This window comes from Meles meles, chromosome 14 (assembly GCF_922984935.1).
Source record: "Meles meles chromosome 14, mMelMel3.1 paternal haplotype, whole genome shotgun sequence".
Lineage (NCBI taxonomy): Eukaryota > Metazoa > Chordata > Mammalia > Carnivora > Mustelidae > Meles > Meles meles.
Genome location: NC_060079.1, coordinates 21,639,524 through 21,658,421, shown reverse-complemented (window position 1 = coordinate 21,658,421; position 18,898 = coordinate 21,639,524).

The following is an 18,898-nucleotide window of genomic DNA, read 5'->3' as shown; positions in this document are numbered from 1 at the left end:
TGAAAGGGAGGTGATTTTCTCCTTTGAAAAACAAGAAGTTTTTCCTACTTCAGTTCACCACACCTACCAAACCCAGGACTTGGTAAAAACGAGACATTTCCTGAGGTCTGGCCATTTTGTTTAGAAATACTGTTGAAGCTGTGATAAGACATAACCTGAAGAGATCTCAAAATTCTTCAAGCCCTATGGGCTATACTTTAAATTAGTGTTATCTTAGGTTCCAGTTCCCTTCTGACTCTGTTTTCTGTCTTGAATAATTGATACTCCGTTAAAAGCATGAATAATTTTCAAAACCCCGGCTAGGACAGGCTGGAAGCATTTAACAGCTGTATGGAATCTCATGTAACCATCATGTGCCTTTTTTTTTTTTTTTTTTTTTTGGAAACAATTGTCCTTGTCTTTTGTAAGAAAATCACATGATTAAAAAAATAGATGACTAGCAATAATTCTGCTGTCACTTGGTTACTGGCAGGAGTAGGGATAGGGAGGAAGACATAAGAAAAATGCATTCTTGGATCTCGCAGCCACACCAATCTGCAAACCTTCCTGGAGTAAATAATTTCCTTTGTCATTTCTGGGGAACTAAAAAAAGACTTCGGAATGTTTCCAGGACTGGGCATTCTGTTGTGTAATACTTTTGGAGTCTGAGTTTACCTTCCTTTGCTCGAAGAGTTGGCTCCAAACCCAGCCATCTTCCCCCCTCCTGGATCTGAGTGTTGGAGAAACTGATAGGAATTGAGTGAATGAAAATTCAGTCTTTATTATGGACAATGATACTCCCTCTGGGGTTAGAATTTCTTAATGTATTTGACAGCAAAAAGAAATTTGAATCAGCTACGGATCCCAGAGATGCTGGTTGACCCAAGTGTCTTGGAATGAAGCATGCCTTTGTTTCAATTGTTCCTGCTTGGGAAGAAAGCTGCAGGTACCTGTTCCTCAGCTTGAGTGACAGGGGAGGCCTTCCTTGATTCCTGAGTATAAAAGTCCCAAATGTAAAATGTTTGAAAGCAGCAGGGCTAGTTACTGACCTACACAAGGAAGGTGCTGGAATTGCGTATTTCTTGGCGAAATGAGCCCATATTTTTTTTCCAGGACAGTTCTAAGACTTGTGGAGGGAAAACTATAATTAAGAAAAGTGCGTGGGTTATTAGTCAAGGCCTCCTGTTCAGAAGTTTTCATGAGTTCGGTAGCGCTTAGCATTTGTAATGCCCTCCGTCAAAGGATCCCAAGCATCTGCTGATGTAAGGTCCTCCTCTTCCCTTTGAATTAAAAAGAGTAGAACAGTACCTGGCTGGCTCAGTCAGTAGAGTGTGCAACTCTTGATCAGTTCGAGTTCGAGTCTCCATGTTGGGTGTAGAGATTACTTGAAAACAAAACTAAATAAAGAGAGCAGAGCAAACCCACTCTAGGTGGACCACAGACTAGGAAAAAATGTCCCCTGGGCAGTGGACTTGTGTTACTGGAGACCTGAGGGAACCTGGAAGGAGGAATTACTCACTGTGGCCAATAAGATTATTTGGGAGGACTCTGTAGACACGCCCCTTCCAGGGCTCCTCCCAGACCTACAGGCTCGGAATCTGCAAAAGGAGTTATAGTGGGGGGCGCCTGGGTGGCTCAGTGGGTTAAGCCGCTGCCTTCGGCTCAGGTCATGATCTCAGGGTCCTGGGATCGAGTCCCGCGTCGGGCTCTCTGCTCAGCAGGGAGCCTGCTTCCCTCTCTCTCTCTCTCTCTCTCTCTCTCTCTCTGCCTGCCTTTCCATCTACTTGTGATCTCTTTCTGTCAAATAAATAAAATCTTAAAAAAAAAAAAAAGGAGTTATAGTGGCTGAGAAATTCGTATTTTAACTATTCCGGGGGATTTTTATGAACGGTGATGTTTGAGAACTGCCCCCCTTACCCCGCCCAGGTCTATGGAGGTACTAATAACATTTACTGCCATTCATTCATCCGTCCAATGATTAAATATCTACTGAGCACCTGCTGTGTCCCGGGCCTTCTGCAGAGTGCGAGGGGTACGCTGTATGGTCAGCAGGACAGGGGTAGACCCGTCAGCCACCCTCCTGAGGCTCCACGACTCCTACTCTTTTCAGCTGTGGAGGGAGATTTGCTCGACCAGAAAGACATCATGAAGTATTCTTTAAAAATAGGCTACTTGGGAGGCGCCTGGGTGGCTCAGTTGGTTGGGCAACTACCTTCGGCTCGGGTCATGATCCCAGGGTCCAGGGATGGAGTCCCACATCGGGCTCTCGGCTGGGCAGGGAGCCTGCTTCTCCCTCGGACCCTTTCTTCTCTCATGCTGTTTCTCTCTCTCTCTCTCTCACTCAAATAAATAAATAAAATCTTAAAAATAGGCTACTTGGGGGGGCGCCTGGGTGGCTCAGTGGGTTAAAGCCTCTGCCTTCAGCTCAGGTTATGATCCCAGGATCCTGGGATTGAGCCCCGCATCGGGCTATCTGCTGGGCAGGGAGCCTGCTTCCTCCTCTCTCTCTGTCTGCCTTTCTACCTGCTTGTGATCTGTCTGTCAAATAAATAAAATCTTAAAAAAAAAAAAAAGGCTACTTGGATCAGATAAATCCTGGGCCAATAACTGACCCCGAAACTCCAAAATTTCTGTCAGCCACCAAAGGCTTTTCTCTGTCTACCATGCTGGTGAGTGCTGAGTAAGTGGGCTGGCTAGACCAGACCCCTGTCCTCCAGGTGCTTACGAGTCGGGGCTTGGTTTGGCTTCTCACCAGCACAAGGCCCAATCCCTGAATAATGCTGTGGAGTGGCTTTTAAGCAGCTTGAGCCAAGAGGCAGACCTGGAAACACAGCCGGTTTGATCCAGAGTGACCACATGGCTGAGCTAAATGCTTCCAGGTCTGAGGAAAATAATCCAGCCCGTGAAGGATCTGTTTTCCATTGGAAATGAGGCTTTAAAAAAAAAAAATAGTAATAATAATAAAGCCGTAGGAGAGAAGGAACTCATCTTGCAAAATCTTTGAAGGAACGTAAGCTGGACCCGGTTGTTCTGGCTGAGATGAACTTACCATACAGACCTCTGTGGCCCAGGCTGGGCAAGTGTCTCCTTGCTCCCCGGCCAAGCCCGCTGCAGCTCCAGGGTGGGGAGCCTCTGTTCCAAAGCCCTGGTGAGGAGCAACAGCCACAGTGCGAACTGCCCTGGGGAGGGTCAGACACTCGGTCGTGATAATGCATTGACACCTCATTTGGGTGGTGTCCTCAGGCTGAGCTCTGTTCCACACAAGGGAACCTTCACAGGAAGTCGCCGCTCCTATGGCTGCCTGGATTTTTTCTTTTGCTTGAAAAGTGTCCCCCAAAGTAGGACGTAAATCTTGGTTACAAAAAGAATCTTACCCGGTTCAACTTGACCTTTTTGGATGACATGACAGAATATCTGCGAGTGAGCCAAGTTGGGGTTCAGAGATGTCCTTGGCGCTGTTGACACAGATCTCGGTTTTGGGCCCTCCCTCCCTTCAACTCTCTCCCTGGGTCTCTCACTCTCCCCACTCTTTATCGTGGAAAGTTTCCGACCTACACAAAAGCAGGGAGAATAGAAAGTACAGTGGTCCTCCATGTACTCGCCCCCTGGTTGAACAGTTATCAACTCATGACCAAACTTGTTTTATATATACCCACCCTTCACCCTGGATTATTTTGAAGAAACTCCATATAGCACGTGATTTCACCTGTTTAAAAGGTTTATCTGTATAATTATATAGAGAAGAATCCTTTTAAGTGGTAAAATATTTTTATTGACACGTAGAACTTACATACATTCAGACCCTCAGAATGCAAGTGTACCATTCAGTGAGTTTGGAAACTCCTTCTCAAGGTAAATCACGTTTTTATCATCCCATCCCTTCGTGCCCTCCTCAGTCAGTTCCCTGTGTTGAGAAGCAACCACTGATCTGATTTTTACTGTTACTGGTTATTTTTGCTTATTTGAGAATTTCATAAAATGAGATCATAGTTCTGAACTCCTGGCTTCCTTTGGTGTACTCTTATTGCGATTCAGCCATGTATTAGTGCTTGTATTAGTGGTTTGACCCCTCTATTTTTGAGTAGTATTCCGTTGAATAGATAGGCGAGTTGGTTGATCCATTCTTCTGTTGATGGATATCTGTGCTGTTTTCAGCTTTTGATTAGTATGAATAAAACTGCTATAAACAGTCCTATCCAAGGCTTGTGTGTGTGTGTGTTTGTGTGTGTGCACATACAGTTTTATTTCTCTTGAGTAAATACCTCGGATAGGGATTGCAGAGTCATAGGTATATTTGCCTTTTTAAGAAAATGCCAAATGGTTTCCCAAAGTGGTTGTCCCATTTTACACTCCCACCAGCAGTGTTTGAGAGTTCTGGTTGTTCCACATCCTCTCCAAAATTTAGCATTTTTCATCTTCTTAATTTTAGCCATTCTGTTGCTTATAGTGGTATGTCATTATGATTTTAATTTGCATTTCTCTGGTGATTAATGTTGTTGAACCCCTTTTCATAGGCTTATTGGCCATTTGTACATCCTCTTTCATGAAGTGTCTCTTCAAGTATTTTACTCATTTTTTTGATTGGGTTGTTTGTCTTTTTATTATTGAGTTTTGGAAGTTTTGATATATTGTGGGTACAAGATACGGGTATTATTCTGTTTGTCTTATCTACCTTTTCAGATCTAGGTGTTGCACATATATTCTCCCAATGTGCTATCAATTTTCTTGACAGTGTCTTTTGATAAATAGTACTTTTAAGTCCACTTTATTCGCATTTTTCCTTTAGGATTTGTGCTTTCCGTGTTTTCACCAAGAAATCTTTATCCACCCCTGTGTTTTCTTATGTTTTCATCTAATCATTTTTTTGTTTATTTATAGGATCAAGAACAAAAACAACAACAAAAATACAAACATAATACCATTATCACACATAAGGAGTAAGAAAAATCTTAATATTATTAAGGATCCAGTGAACACAATGTTAAAATTTTCTATTATTTTCTAACTTTTCCTTAGAGTTTGTTTATTCAAATTAGAATCCAAATGACGTTCTATACTGCTATTTTCATACATCTCTAAGAGTCTTTCTTAATCTATATATCTTGCCTTTTTTCTTTTTTTGCACTCTGTTGAAGAAACTGGGTCATTGATCTTGTAGACTACCCCACTATTTGGATTTCAGATTGTATCTTCATGGGATCATTTAGTCTATTTCTCATCCCTGGATGTCCTGAAAATTACTAGTTAGATCTCGAGCTATGATCATATGTATGTTCATTTTTTGTAAAGAGCGTATCATGGTGTTCTGTGAATACATAGGAAGAGAAGTACATGACGTTTGTGTCTCTTTCTTATGATTTTAGCAGCCACTGATGGTCATTGTTGTCATGATTATTTTATTACGGGTTATAAAATGAGGAAATTCTATCATTTCTTTTAAATTCATTAGCTGAAAACTTCTATGAAGAGAACTCCCTGTAACAACTATTTGGGCGCCCTATGGACTTTACCTTGAATAGTTCCCAGGACATCACTGATTTCAGCAGATCGCTAACCTGCTTTGTACCACCGGTTTTAAGTTCTCCCCACAGCGTTAACCTGAAGTTGTTGCTTATTAATATTTACAGCAACAGCAATAATAATCACTGTCCGCTGAGCACTTTTCGGGGTAGGTTCTAACCTAAGTATTCAATGTAGGTCACTCATCAGATACTCCGAGGTGGAAATGATTACTCATAGATCCTCATGGCTTTCACCATAAGATAATTAATTTATTTAATCATCCCTGATCTTCCCTGTGGGTTTCTTGGAGGCCACTGCTTCCACTATGGATATGTGCAAGGCTTCCCTCCTCTAACTTTTTAGGTTGAAAAGATTGATACCATGAAATGCCTTTCCCTGCGTGGAAAAAATAAGACCTCAGGATAAACACTCCTATAACTGGATGTTGACTATTCCCATGAAAGGTGAAAGACTGTGGCTCCAGCAGGCGTAATCCCAACTCTGGCTGCTTACTGACTCAAACCAGAAATTTAACCAAGTCATGCCACCCTGACAAAGGCTCCATTTCCTCCTCAGTAGAATGGGAAAAATAATACCGGATTGTGACTTGTTGCCAAAGAGGTGTTTCCCACTACAGACCACATGGAGACAACTTGGGTAGGTAGTGGAGTTTGTGACTGCTTGCTTCCAAATAAACATAGGAGAGCACTATCCCAGAGAACACACCCTCCCTGACGAGAGTCCCCATTTTTCCATCCTTGTGGCTTCATGTCTTTTAAAAGGAAATGACCTAAGTGACGAGACGTTTGAAGGAAATTATTAAACCGAATACTTAAAATTGGCTTTGACTTGAAAGAAGAAAGTGGTCAAGATTTGAAAGATGAATGAGCTTGTGCTACAGAGCAGTCCATTCTGCTGGGAGACATACCATCCACCTGGGGCATGGGCTGAGGTCTGCACTCTGTCTTGATTGGAGGAGGGGGATGATTTTTGCCTCTTAAGCAGCTTGTGCCTCCTTGTGTTCTTAGCCCTCAATGCCGTTCCACAAATACAGCTTACACACACCCAACCAAGTTGCCATCCCTTTGGACATTTAACTCAGTTGTGAAGCAATCTATTTTCCCTTAAAACCTCAACCAAGATTGCCGTGGTCTTTCCTAAAGATACACATATGTTCAGTAAAAGTTTACCAGTCTCCACTGTTTGTTTCGTTTTGTCTTTCTCCCCCCCCCCTTTTTTTTAAGAGGGGAAGGGGGAGAGGCAGAGGAAGAGGGTGAGAGAATCTCAAGCAGGCTCCATACCCAGGGCAGACCTTGTTGCCGGGCTCAATCTCATGACCCCGAGATCATGACCTGAGCTAAAATCAAGAGTCAGATGCTTAACCAACTGGGCCACCCAGGCACCCCTAGTCTCCATTGTTTTAAGCTAGGGATTCTGTTTTATATAGAATGATTATTCATCCCAGTTTTCTCAGGACAGCTTCAACTTCTACTTGTTGGCCTCTGGTAGTTAATAATAGTATCCTCTTTCACTTTCAGAAGTGTCCTGGTTTGGGTATGTCATACAGACACCCTACTTATCACTTTCAGAAGTGTTCTGGTTTGGGTATGTCATATGGACACCCTACTTACACACAATAGTTTACCTGATACTTTTCTTCTGGCTCAGGTGTGAAGTGGTAGACTTGAGCAGGTCCTCTTGGCTCCTCCTGGAGGAGAGACTCACTGGCGTTTCATGACTGTCCGCCTCTGATACAGCCCGTGAGACTGAGAGTGCCCCTCTAGTCTTTCCCAGCCTTCCTACTTCTAAATAACTGGAAATACTGTTTTTCCATCTGAAGCCACTCCACGTCTCTACCTTGCAGCTCATTCCAAGAGAGCGTAGCAAGTATGTAGCAACCGCCATGTTTCATGTTAGCCTGTCCACGAGGATCTGAGCTGCAGTCTTACAGAATGAGGCCAGGTGCTCCTAGCTGGGCATCATACTCCAGAAGCTTTTGCTCAACGAATGAGAACCATAGTAAGAGGATGCTGTTCACTTCATTAGTTTATTTTATTTTTAAAGAAAGATTCTATTTATTTATTCAAGAGAGAGAGCGCACAAGTGGCAGGTGGGCGGATGGAGAGGGAGAAGCGGGCTCAGGGAGCCTGATGCTGGGCTCGATCCCAGAACCCTGGGATCATGATCTGAGCTGAAGGTAGACGCTTCACCAACTGAGCCACCCAGGAGGCCCAAGGATGCTGTTCACGTCAGACAGCTACCTCTGCGTACGATCGATAATAGACCAGCACTGTCCAGGCCAGAGGAGAGGCAAGGGAAATTTAGCTTGGTCTGAAACACAAACACACAAACCAAAACAACCTAAGATCTACCCATCAGAGTTCTGTGCATAATCAGGCTAAGTTAAAAGGGGCACCTTGGTGCTCCTAGGGGCTCCCTAGGGGCACCCCGGTGGCTCAGTCAGTTAAGCGTCTGACTCTTGATTTGGACTCAGGTCATGATCTCAGAGTCTGCTGAAGATTCTCTCTCCCCCTCTCCTTCTGCCTCTCCCCCCATCTTGTCCTGTCTCACTCTCAAAAAAAAGTCAACTATTATAAAAATCAGAAACTTAAAAAAAAAAAAAGTGGCGACTAGACATAGCTAAAATAACCAAGTATTTTGCCTGATGGGGGCTCTAGACTCAACTAAGGGAAGATAGATAAGAATTGAATTTCCAAGTGAGTTCAACTTAGGTGCCTCTTTGGGATATACACTGAAGCCACTCATGAATTACCCTGGTCGTTATTCATGCATACATCCTTCTAACAATGTAACAATCAAGATAATAGATCTGAAAACACTTTAAAAACTGAAATGTGTGTAAATATTAAGTAGTATGATCCACTATATTTGTGGCATTGTGTTAAAGGCTGTGGGAACAACCTGTAAGACATGATTCTTACCTTCAAAAGCTTGTAATTCAGTAAAGCAAATCATTGCAACACAAATAAGGCTCCCAGCGGCCAAAGCTAGAACGATCTGAGCAACAAAATAAGTAATGGTAGCATTTATATTTAATATAATTTAATTCCTGTATAATACAAAATTTACAACGATAGAAGAGTATAATTATATATTCTGTGATGTAATACATGGTATAATTTAATATTAATTTTAAATAGAACAAATACTCTGCAATTAATACTGAGAAGTGTAAATGAAATAAATAAGTATGTGATGAGGAGAGACAAGCTTTCTTTACAGAAAAGTTCTAATGAATAAATACAAATGGAATGAGGGAAGTAAAGTTTACCATTAGAGTATCCGAGTAATGATTGTTGCAGGAAAATCCACTGATGAATGGTAAATTAGAGAGCGAAAGTTTAAGGAGAAACAGAATATCTGCATAGCCTCAAAGTATCTCCCCCATATATTTTCTTTTTTTTTTTTCAAAAATTTTTAAATTAACATATAATGTATTATTAGCCCCAGGAGTACAGGTCTGTTTCCCCACGTATTTTCTAACTGTGAAGGAGGTACATAATGAGACCAGAGTGGAGAACTCTGGCAGGTGCCACCTTGGCCAAGCGATCAAGGTCAACATCAACGGTAGTAAGACCCATCATCACCATGCACTTGCTGACGTGATGTCCTGAGAAGACACATCCTGTCTGTGGTATTCTTGTTGAGAATGAACAACCTCAGTCTAGTGGTGAGAAGACATCAGACCAACCCAAGTTAAGAGACATTTTATAAAATACTTGATCAGTCCGTCTCTCAAAGTGTCCGGCTCACATCACAGATTTGGGGAGAGTAGGGAGACTTGATAACTGAATGCCGTGAGGGATCCTAGATTGGATCTCGTTACAGAGAAGAGGACATTGGTGGGAAAAAATTCCAAAAAAACCCTGTAATTTAGGTAATAGTATTGTACCACTGTTAACTTCCTGGTTTGGACTGTTGTACAGTAGCTATATAGGTGTTAACACTGGGGGAAGTTGGATGAAATGTGTACAAAAACTCTTTGTATTACTTTTATAACTCTTGTGTGGGTATATAATTATCATTAAAAATCAGTATATGTGCATGATAGCTGGGGGTAGACAGTGCCCTAAGAAACGTGGCAGTAGACTTGATTCCTGGTACATCTGTCCTGGGTTGGTGGGATGGGATGAGCAACGCCTGGGATGTGGGGTGTGTGCCTGGACTGGAGGATGGGGATGGGGAGTTAGGGGGGCCTTCTAGAGTACTGGAGTGTTCGGCTGGGCCTCAAAGGCTGGGGGGGGATTGTGATATTCAGGTTTGGATGGGACACATGAGGCTTTAAAGCGGATGGTCCTTTCAAGGTCTGGAGCAAAGCACAACGGCAGGGAAGGGCAGGAAAAGAGGGAGCGGGTAGGTCTGGCTGGACCTCAGTGGCCTCCAAGAGTCACGGCAGCCACCAGGCTCCTCCAGCCAGACCCAAGTCCCTGAGGACACTGCTTGGCTCTGCCCCGGGGTATTTCCCCCCCTGAAGGAATCGGGGACTAGGCTGACCCTATCCCCATTGCCTCAAAAGCAGCTAGAGGTGTGGGAGACTGTTGGTGTATTTTAAAGGCATCTGTGGAGGTCGAGGCCTCGGTGAGGGAATGACCAGGAGCTGGTGTGTGCTGAGGAGCAGGGGTGAGGCTTCCTATCCCCCAGTGGCATTCATTCTGTGAACACTGTGGCCACGGGGCTTTGGTGTGCTCTGTGTCTCTCCCCTGTGGTACAAGCAAGATTCCTGGCATGACCTGGAAACTCTCCTGCTCAGAATGAAAATAATCTCCTTGTCAGACTCTTCTGCACTCTGGGAACCGGCTTGTCGGCATGTCGGGGTCGCTGGGCCCAGGGTGTCAGGGAAGCCTCTGTGGGGTGGTTGGACGCCTGGAGTGCCCTACAGGGTTGCGTGGTGTTTGGCTCCGTTCCGGTCGCTCCTGGGGGACATGCTGTCTCTGGAGCTGCTTCCCCCAGGTCTGTGTAAGGTTGGGATTTCGGCATGAAGGTTCCTCCAGAGAAACGTGCTGGAATCTTCTGTCATAGCTAGACAGCCCCGGCTGGGCCTGCTTGCTGTCCCTTTCCCTTTGCTCCCAAGTGGTGTCAGGAGATTTGGGGAACTTCTGACTCATTTTAGCGAGTGACTGTGGCCATGCTGCTGAGACGCTGTGTCCCAAGGGAAGAGGCAAGTGCTGCCCGGGAAGGTGTCTGCAGTCGCGTGGCTCCTTGGGACGACAAGCTCAAATGGGACTTTATGGTCACGTGTCATGGAAACCATAACGTGATTTTTGGGAGCAGGGCAGTGCTGGCGGAGCGGATATTTGGCTCCGCTTCTGTTTGAATGGTCTGTCAGCAGCTCCAGAGTGTAGCAGTGTGACGTCTGTCAGGCACGGCGTGACTTTTAGATCTGCAGACTTGAGGCCAGAACATGAGCTTTAAAGAATTCAAGCAATGAGAAAGCATGTACTCAGGGAAACTCTCATCTCTGCATGTTCAGTTCTGGAAACTCTGCTGAGAGAGAGCAGCCCTTCCGTAAATTAATTTTCTGAAGAAATGGACTTTAAGTGGATTGCCATATTTTTTCTTCCAGGAGTTGGTCCCTACATGCCAAATAAATATCCCCTTGATCTTGGGGTATGTGTGTGTGTAGGGAGGGGGTGATGCTTGTACTTGGTCCCACTGTGCGCAGTGCAGCTAGGTCCTGCTTGGAGAGCTGGTAGCAAAGCTAGGGAGGAGGGTTAGCCCGGTCCCACTACCCCCTCCTCTCTGTAACTGTGATAGAGGTTCATGAAACCACAGGGGTTAGGGGACACCTAAGATATTATGTTCCACAGGAAGGCAGTCTCTGGGTCTTTCTGCGTCCAAAGTGGGGAGCCGAGTGAGAAGGTAGAAAGGAATGGTTGGAGGGTTGGAATCTGTTCCGAGAGTCAGTGTCAAATTCTGGCTCTTTCGCTTGACAGTTATGTAACCCTGGGCAGGCACCTTCACTGACCTGAGCCCTTCTTTCCTCCCTGACGAAACAGGATAAAAAATAATGCCTTCTTTTGGGGATTGTTGTGAGGCTTAGGTAACACAGTGCTTGTATGCCGCCCTCTGGGCGCGGGGCGGAGGATGGCCTCTTGGCTCCTGCCATCCCTCCCCTGGGGCTTCCCTCTCACCCTCCCTCTCATCCAGGTGGATGTTTGCATCTTCAGCTCTGGGGAGGGGGCCAGGGATGCACACAGGTCTGACTCCCTGGGCCAGTGTGCCTTTTCTCCATCACCAGGCTCACTCTGGAGCCCAATGGGGCGGGCAGTGTGGGAGAGACTGCAGCCGACCTTTGAAGCCCTTTAAACAGCTTTGCCTTTGCAGAATCATCCTTGGAAAATTCTGTTCATCAGCCACGTGCCCTGCCATGTCGGCCAGCAGCCCAAGTGCTTTATTTTCAAAAAAATTTCCCCCCAGTGAAACAGGCTGCAAGGCCCACCTCCAGTTCAGACCCCCACAAGTCTCAGTGCTAGGAAGAGTCATGGTGAGTGGCTTTGGTGAACATGTCTTCTGTGCCGCCACCATGCTCAAAGCATTCCCTGCGTTATCTCATTTAACCCCTGCGTCAGTCCTGAGAGGAAGGGGTTTTATGTCTATTTTCCTGATGAGGAGTCCGAGGATGGAAAGGTTTACGAATTGACTCCAGCTTGTTGAGCAGAGCTGGTATACCTACAAGGCCATGTTCTTTATCACCATGCTGTGTTGTCCAACTCAGACCAATCCAGGTTTTCCTAAGCCGAGTGTCAAGGGCAAGTGACTGGATGCTCATGTTTGGATACGGAAAAGCAGGGGTGCCTGGGTGGCTCAGTCGGTGAAGCGTCTGCTTTTGGCTCAGGTCATGATCTCAGAGGGTCCTGGGATCGAGTCCTGCATCCGGCTTCTCGCTCATTGGGGAGCCTGCTTCTCCCTCTGCCTGCTACTCCCCCTGCTTGTCTTCTCTCTCTCTTCCTGGCAGATAAATAAATAAAGTCTTAAAAAAAAAAAAAAGATATGGAAAAGCCCATTACACACCTGACAGGTATAACCCAGCCAGGGCCACGCCTTCTGCACTCCTGGCCCGTGAAGATGACTTAGGACTTTAACAGTGTTCTACACGGAATGCCATCCCCTAACGTTTCTCCTGGACTGACGATTCTGGAACACATAATCCAGGATTCAGGGAAAAACGGGGGTTGGGATGGAACAAACCGTATAAACCAACAAGCAGCCATTATGCAGGGCTGTGGTGAGAGCTTTGGACCCTGCAGGGCTGGTTTACCCAATTTGGCAGGGAAAGCTCACCTCTACTCAGAATCTTCCTGCTGAGACGTTACTCCTGGACGTGTACGCTCCGACTTCTGTGAGACAATGTAAAATATTTAAGAAGAATCCATTTGTTGGGTCCGGGGATCTTACTTCACCAGCTAGACTCTACTAGATAATAGGACATCTGTGTGTGGCACCGGGAGGCTTGTAAACCACGACGAAACCATGATCATATCATTGCTCAGCCGCACGGCTCCCCTCGTGGGGTCAAACCCACACATTGGCGGTTGGTTTCCATTCTTGTTGCGACATCCCTGGGGTGGGAGGCTGCAGTCCCACACTTCATACAGTTTTGTTTTTTTTTTTAAAGATTCTATTTATTTATTTGACAGAGATCACAAGTAGGCAGAGAGGCAGGCAGAGAGAGAGGAAGGGAAGCAGGCTCCCTGCGGAACAGAGAGCCCGATGCGGGGCTCCATCCTAGGACCCTGAGATCATGACCCGAGCCGAAGGCAGCGGCTCAATCCACTGAGCCACCCAGGCGCCCTTGAGTTACAGTGTTATTTTTTATATGCCATCCATTGCCACGAGGTATTTGCGTTAATATCAAAGGTGGAAAGAGAAGAAATAATTAAGCAACAGAGCACTGATTCATTAAGAGACTCTCGTACTCACTCTTTCTCTTTGTCAAATCATCCTTTTATACCTCAGTCTTTTTATTATGGAACATTTCTACCAGGCACACATGTACACTACTATAAGGGCCCCACGTGCTTACTACCCAAGCTATAACACATACAGCCCCCGTTCACCCCACACCAGAGTATTCTGAAAGCGATGCTTCCAATTCTCTGGATCTGTAAATACTTCAGTATTAATCTCTAAAAGATAAGGGCTCTTAAAAAAAAAAAAAACCACAATCTGATTATCATGCCTTAAAAAAAAATCAACAATAATCGTTTATTATCCATTAGCGTTCTTATTTTCCTGACATCTGACACACTTTTTTTTTTTCAGTTTTATTGGGGGATAATTTACAAACTATAAACTTCACTGATCGTAAATGTACAGCTTGATCTTCAGTGAATGTAGACAGTTGTGCAAACATGAGCCCAGTCCAGTCTTAAAGCATACATTCTTAATGGTTTGTTTGAGTCATAATTTTATTAGGGCTCCTATGTTATGATTGCCAAAAAAAATTGAAAACTGAAAACTGAAAATAAGGCATTTGGGCAGCTGTACAATACCTGTACATGAAAAGAGACTTAAAACATGTCATTTAACATAAATGTTCACTGTGTGTTGTACATGAACATAAATATTCCTGTACGTTGGGTTTGGAGACTCACTGAGATTCGGGTTCCATTCCTCTTTTTAGCAAGGTGACATTATAGACGATGTAGTGTCCTTCCAATGGAACGTCATGGTGTGTGATTATCTTTTTTCTTGATTTTAGCAACCCTTGATAATTATTGCCTAAATCCCTTATTTCATTACGACTGCAAAATGGTGGTTTGCTCATTTCATTTTCCTTTTGCCTTTATTACCTAGAAGGCTTCTGTAAGATAACCTTGCCCTCTTAAACCGCTTGGTATCCTAAGTTTGAATTCGAATATGAAAGCAGCATAAATGCCTCATCCTTTGCTTTATTTACCATTTTTCTTTTTTTTAATTCTTATGAATTTTAATGGATTAACATGAATTTTGTGGAATTTTTAAAAATTTTAATTTGTTTTCAGTGTTCCAAAATTCATTGTTTATGCACCACACCCAGTGCTCCTTGCAATACGTGCCCTCCATAATATTTACCATTTTTCAAAATAATGGGTTGATTCGCCAGCAGGCTCCAAGGCAACCATTGAGTTTTGTTTGTTTTTTTAGTGTCTAATTATGAAGTCAGAGATTCAGACGCACTGGAAGTGTTTCCGTTTACGGTGTGGATATTGTCCTCTTTAATATTCAGTCACTCCACGTGGCCAGTTGGAATCTAATCAGCTTGGCACTTCCTTCTTTTGGACACAACTTAGTCATTTTTGGTAGCTTCTTTTCTTTGTGGTATGACAAAAATTTTGGGTTCCTCTGGTACATTTTGTGCCACAGATCTGGAATCAGTCATTTCTTCAAGTACTCTTTGAAACTTTTTTGAAAAAGTGGAAACTTTTTTATATGCAGAGACCATAGTCTGGGTGCTAGGAGACTCATTACTACTGGACAGGTTATTTTTCACTAGGATTTTTAGTGGAAGAAGCTAGAAAAAAAGGCTTGAGGTAAAATACATCATTAATTCCAATTCAGACTCAAGACCACAAGATTTTTTTTTTTTTTTAAAGATTTTATTTATTTATTTGACAGAGAGAGATACAAGTAGGCAGAGAGGCAGGCAGAGAGAGTGAGAGGGAAGCAGACTCCCTGCCGAGCAGAGAGCCTGATGCGGGACTCGATCCCAGGACCCTGAGATCATGACCTGAGCCGAAGGCAGCGGCTTAAACCACTGAGCCACCCAGGCGCCCAGATTTTTTTTTTTTTAATTTGACCTAATTGTGCATTTGTATTTCCTTCCTCCACTGACAATTCTCAGTTTTAACTACAGCAGACTCTGAAAAACACAGTTTTGAAATATGCAGGTCCACTTACATGTGGCTTTTTTGGGGATACGGTACAGTACTGAAAATGTATATCCTCTTCCTTATGTTTTTCTTAATAACATTTTCTTTTCTCTAGCTTTCTTTATTGTAAGAACACAGTATATAATACATATACAAAATATGTGATAATGTTCATGTTATTGGTAAGGCTTCTGGTCAACAGTAGGTTATTAGTAGCTAACTTTTGGGGGAGTCAAAAGTTATACATGGATTTTTGACTCTTCAGGTGCTCAGACACCTAACCCCAGCATTGTTCAAGGGTCAGTTTTATAACAATATAATCATTTATTTGCTTTATCAGCCCAAATTGCTGTCTTAGAACAATACCAACACTATTACAAACAATATGCTTACTAAAAAACAGTTTAAACTTTTAAAAAAAGTTTATTTATTTCTTTATTGTAATCTGTACACCCAACAGAGGACTTGAACTCACAACCCTGCAATCAAGAGTTGCATGCTCTTCTGACTGCGCCCCAAGAGTGCAACTTTTTTTTAATGTTAGTCACCATACAGTACATCATTAGTTCAAGTGTTTAAAATTTTTTTGTCCTTTGTCTGTTTTCCTTTTCAGGAATGTTCTACTAAGGAATATACAATAATATCATAGAATTTTAAAGTCACTTGGAAATCATCTCTTTGTGTGATTACTCTACTAAAACATACAAATTTGAGTTTATTTGCTTTTTTTTGAGATTTTTATTTATTTATTTGACAGACAGAAATCACAAGTAGGCAGAGAGGTAGGCAGAGAGAGAGAGGAGGAAGGAGGCTCCCCGCTTGAGCAGAGAGCCCGATGCAGGGCTCGATCCCAGGATCCTGAGATCATGACCTGAGCCAAAGGCAGAGGCTTTAACCCACTGAGCCACCCAGGGACCCCTATTTGCTTTTTTCAATTTCATTTTTAGGTCATCCTTTTTTTAACAGCTTCATTGAGGTATAATTTTCATATCATAAATTCACCCATTTTAAGTGTACAATTACATAATTTTAAGGAAATTTATAGAATTGTACAACCACCACTAAAATCCAATTTTGAACTTTTTTATATCATCCCCCAAAGTATTCTTTGTACTAGTTTGCACTTACCTGCCCCCCCCCCCCCCCGCCCCCGGCCCACACAAACATGATTTTGCTTTCTGGCTTTATAGATTGCTCTTACCTGGACATTCCATACGAACAGAATCATCAATAGGTAATTTTTTTTTCATTTCTTCCACACTGGATTTTATTGCTTCGTTAATACAGAGAGGGAAAACTGGTGGCTGCAGAGAATGTTCTGTTCTTTGTTCTCCATTTCTTTTCCTAATTTCTCGATGTTGATCCATTCCATAATAAACTAGCTCACAGAAACAATAGTAAACTCCTAGAAGCTTAGAGGGGTAAATTTAAACATCAGATACAAGAATGCTATATTTTGCTGGCATTTGGGTAAATATTTTTTTAATTAACATATAATGTATTATTTGCCCCAGGGGTATAGGTCTGTGAATCATCAGTCTTACACACTTCACAGCACTCACCATAGCACATACCCTCCCCAATGTCCATCACCCAGCCACCCTATGCCTCCTCCCCCACCCCCAGGCACCTTCAGTTTATTTCCTGAGATAAAGAGTCTCTTATGGTTTGTCTCCCTCCCGATCCCATCTTGTTTCATTTTTTCCCCTCCCCTCACCCCATGGCCCCCCGCCCTGCCTCTCAAATTCCTCATATCAGAGAGATTACATAATTGTCTTTCTCTGATTGACTTCTTTCGCTTAGCATAATACCCTCTAGTTCCATCCACGTCGTTGCAAATGGCAAGAGTTCATTTTTCGATGGCTGCATAGTATTCCAGTGTGTGTGTGTGTGTGTGTGTGTGTGTGTGTGTGTGTATCTCACATCTTTTTTATCTATTCATCTGTTGATGGACATCTAGGGTCTTTCCATAGTTTGGCTATTGTGGACATTGCTGGTATAAACATTCGGGTGCACGTGCCTCTTCGGATCACTACATTTGTGTCTTTGGGGTAAATAGGCAGTAGTGCAATTGCTGGGTCGTAGGATAGCTCTATTTTCAACATTTTGAGGAACCTCCATGCTGTTTTCCAGAGTGGCTGCACCAGTTTGCATTCTCACCAACAGTGTAGGAGGGTTCCCCTCTCTCCGCATCCTCACCAACATATGTCATTTCCTGACTTGTTAATTTTAGCCATTCTGACTGGTGTGAGGTGGTAGTTCACTGTGGTTTTGATTTGTATTTCCCTGAGGCCGAGTGATGTGGAGCACTTTTTCATGTGTCTGTTGGCCATCTGGATGTCTTCTTTGCAAAATGTCTATTCATGTCTTCTGCCCATTTCTTGATTGGATTATTTGTTCTTTGGGTGTTGAATTTGATAACTTCTTTATAGATTTGGCTACTAGCCCTTTATCTGATATGTCATTTGCAAATATCTTCTCCCATTCTGTCGGTTGTCTTTTGGTTTTGTTGACTGTTTCCTTTGCTGTGCAAAAGCTTTTGATCTTGAAGAAGTCCGAATAGTTCATTTTTGCCCTTGCTTTCCTTGCCTTTGGTGATGTTTCTAGGAAGTTCTTGCGGCTGAGGTCGAAAAGGTTGCTGCCTGTGTTCTCCTCAAGGATTTTTATGGATTCCTGTCTCACATTGAGGTCTTTCATCCATTTTGAGTCTATTTTTGTATGTGGTGTAAGGAAATGGTCCAGTTTCATTCTTCTGCATGCAGCTGTCCAATTTTCCCAACACCATTTGTTGAAGAGATGGTCTTTTTTTCCATTAGATATTCTTTCCTGCTTTGTCAAAGATTAGTTGATCATAGAGTTGAGGGTTTATTTCTGGGCTCTCTATTCTGTTCCATTGAGCTATGTGTCTGTTTTTGTGCCAGTACCATACTGTCTTGATGATAACAGCTTTGTAATAGAGCTTGAAGTCCGGAATTGTGATGCTGCCAACTTTTGTTTTCTTTTTCAACATTCCTCTGGCTATTTGGGTTTTTTTCTGGTTCCATATTAATTTAGGATTATTTGTTACATTTCTTTGAGAAACACTGATGGTATTTTTATAGGGATTGCATTAAATGTGTAGATTGGTTTAGGTAGCATAGACATTTTCATAGTATTTGTTCTTCCAATCCATGAGCATGGAACGTTTTTCCATTTGTGTCTTCCTCATTTCTTTCATGAGTATTCAATAGTTTTTTGGGTACAGATTCTTTGCACCTTTGGTTAGGTTTATTCCTTGGTATCTTATTGTTTTGTGTGCCACTGTAAATGGGATTGACTCCTTAATTTCTCTTTCTTCTGTCTTGCTATTGGTGTATATAAATGCAACTGATTTCTATGCATTGATTTTATATCCTGACACTTTACAGAATTCCTGTATGAGTTCTAGCAGTTTTGGAGTGTAGTCTTTTGGGTTTCCACATAAAGTATCATATCATCTGCAGAGAGTGAGAGTTTGACTTCTTCTTTGCCGGTTCAGGTGCCTTTTATTTCTTTTTGTTGTCTGA